A 3,051-nucleotide genomic window follows, 5' to 3' on the forward strand; every position below is an offset into this window, starting at 1 on the left:
TTTGGATACTCAATTTCATGCATAAATTTAAGAGATCAAATTGCATAACTCTTCAGTTATAAGAACATAAGAATTAGATGGTATGTATGTAAATATCCTCTTTTATGCATGCCAAATTGCATCCAATCTTAAAATATTATTGAGCTTGATCCCAACAAAAAATTCATCATTTGCAGAGTAAATCCAAAGCAAAATATCCATTACTTCTTAGTTATTTCTTTCAGTAATCATTGTTCTTCATTAAAAATACCATTTTTTACTATAAAGTTGAGATGTCTAAAATCAAAAGAGCTACATTATAAAGCAAAAATCATTTATTTATAGCTGTAATATCACGTCTTCCCACGCCCAAGTAAATAAATTAATAAAATAAAATAAAATACTATAAAAATAAAGTTTTAAAAAATAGAAAAATTAAAAACAGTAGGTAAGCTTTTGTTTCATACCTCCTCCCCCTGTTCGCTGAAGAATATCAATCACCTATTATTAATACATTTTCGAAGTATTAAACTTATAATATTCATTTAATGTTAAGTTATTACATAAATAATAAAAAAATTTAGCGCCATATACATACATACCACCAAGCTCCTATGTAGTTACATAACTAACCCCAATACTTCTTACATCATGCCACCCATATTTATAGAAAAAATATTACATTAGGACTCCGCACGTAAAGTTACGTGCGCAGTCCAATAAAATTATGACGTGGAAGTGATCAGCCCCGTAATATAAGAGAATATTCCTCTCGTGTTATTCTGTGCTATTCTCATATATTATTGTATGGTATTCAGGTGTTATTATATTCTGAAAATATTTCCAATTTTATAATAACAAATAACAGAACAATAATACTTGAATAACATACAATAACACCTGAATAACACGAGGGGAATATTTCTCGTATTCCACGAGGTAATTTCATTGGACTTCGCACATAACTTTACGCGTGGAGATTTAATTTAATATTTTTTCATATTTCTAATAACACATCAAAAAATTTTACAATTTTACTTTTTGTTAAGAAAATGAAATGCACCCTTTGTAAAGTGCCATATAAAAATTTAAATTAAAAAAATAAAAAGGAAAATTACAAAAACGATAAACTTCTCAATTAGCAACTACTGCGTAAAGGAGACTTTGTTGAACAAACAATGATGCGAGCATGATGCATGATTTCATAAAGTTTAATCAAGTTGGTCAATCCACCTTGATTAATGATCACTATTAATCTTAATTAAGAGATGGATTAGGAGGTGTCCATGAAGTGGTATGACATTTCACCAAAAACACTTTGAAATTTTGTTCACAAGTACGACGATTATCATGTTGGTGGTAGTAATTTGAATTTTTTTTTTAGAGGGATATTTACATATATACCACCCAATTCCTATCTATTTACATATCAAAACCTAAAATTTTCAATTTTAATTAATTGAAATGTGACTTAAAATAAAATGGCAAAGAAAAAAAAAATACATTTTTATAATTTATATTAGGAATAATTTATTTGAAATAATTTTATTGTAGCTCCAGTGAGACAGAATTAGAGAAAATTAGGGAGAGTTGTCTTATATGGTTTGGTCACATTAAACGACGACCATCTGTGATCCGATTAGAAGAGTAGATGTTTTAGATTCAACATATGTTAAGAAATGCAGAGGTTGACCTATGAAGACTTCGATACATTGTATAAAAAACATCTTAATCTATTAGAATTAAATGAAAATATGACACTAAATATGACGCAATGGAGATAAAGGATTCATGTAACCGACCCCACTTGGTAGGATAAATGCTTTGTTGTTGTTGTTGTTGTTGTTGTTGTTGTTGTATGGTCACAATAAATTTATGTCAAATAAATTATAAATTTGTTATCATTAGTGATTGACACCTTAACACCTTATGGTAATGCCAAAGGCATATGACATATTGATTGATGACTATGGAGTAGGAGGTTGTAAAAAGCACTTGTTAGGGCAACTATATTGAAATATGTTACTCCTACATGTTGCTAAGAAGTCAAATTTCATAATAGAGTGAACAATAGAAAAAATAATAAGTTAGAAGGGGGGCATATTAACATAATTTATAACCTTCATGATAAAGAATCAATAGCTTAGGTCATGAAGAATAGTGGGATTTGGTTGAGTAGGACAAATAAGTGGCTTACCTCACCATTCATAGGAGTAGGCCTTAATAATGATATAAATATAAAATAATGATGTAGAGATGTTGTCACAAAATAAATTTTAGTTTGTAATCATTGTTTGTTTTATTTCATGAATATTATTTTTGATCATATACTCTCTAATGATGAAATATTAAACAATTCCTAAGAAAAAAATGATCATTTAATTGGACCGGAGATCGAACTAGAACACAAAAAGATTCAAGATTTAATTGTTCAACCAGTATTAGAGTGGAGGATGAAGTAAATAAAATAATAAATATTTAAATTATTTTAAATTAATTTATATGTCAGAAAAATCATATATTAATATCATTTTTATGAATTCCACCAATAATACATGAATATAAGACAACAAATTCTAAAATCAATATTGTAAATAAAAAAAATTAAGGCTGATAATACATCTATTTTTAATTTATATATCTCATTTCTAACAATATGATCAAAATAGAAAAGTTCAAATTGGGCAATATTTGAACATATCAGTTCTTTAGTAACCAGACCGGTTCAACAAATCAACCATACTTATGACCTATTCAATCCCGACTATGTAAAAAAATAGTTTGAAAGAAAAGAATGATACTATAAAGAAATAATAAGTTCTCTACTCGCTTCCTAAGAAAAATCCTTTCCTAGTTATTTATTTTTCAAGGCTTGAAGCGTGATCAACTAAGAGAGCCTTTGGGGCGGTGTTGTACCGCACTGCTTTTTTTTTTTTAGCAAACCTGTATTTTGTCTGCGTTCTCAAAAAACTATAATTGAAAGCTTTTTTTTTTTTCCTTCATATCTGGCTAACTGTGATGACTATCAAGTAGTTGCAGTCTGACTTTCTCAAAAGAAAAAAAAAAAAAAAA

At 28.0% G+C, this 3,051-nt stretch overlaps 1 long non-coding RNA gene across 1 annotated transcript in view; it reads right to left on the reverse strand.

Moving 5' to 3' along the window:
- Window positions 1-446: 446 nt before the first annotated feature.
- The window catches only part of LOC110026269, a 15,194-nt gene continuing 12,589 nt past the window's right edge, over window positions 447-3,051 (reverse strand). The window contains exon 3 of the long non-coding RNA XR_002294185.1: window positions 447-480. This is a non-coding gene — a long non-coding RNA (uncharacterized LOC110026269). The remainder of the gene's footprint in view (window positions 481-3,051) is intronic.

Source organism: Phalaenopsis equestris, unplaced genomic scaffold, assembly GCF_001263595.1.
Source record: "Phalaenopsis equestris unplaced genomic scaffold, ASM126359v1 Scaffold000359, whole genome shotgun sequence".
Classification (NCBI taxonomy): Eukaryota; Viridiplantae; Streptophyta; class Magnoliopsida; order Asparagales; family Orchidaceae; genus Phalaenopsis; species Phalaenopsis equestris.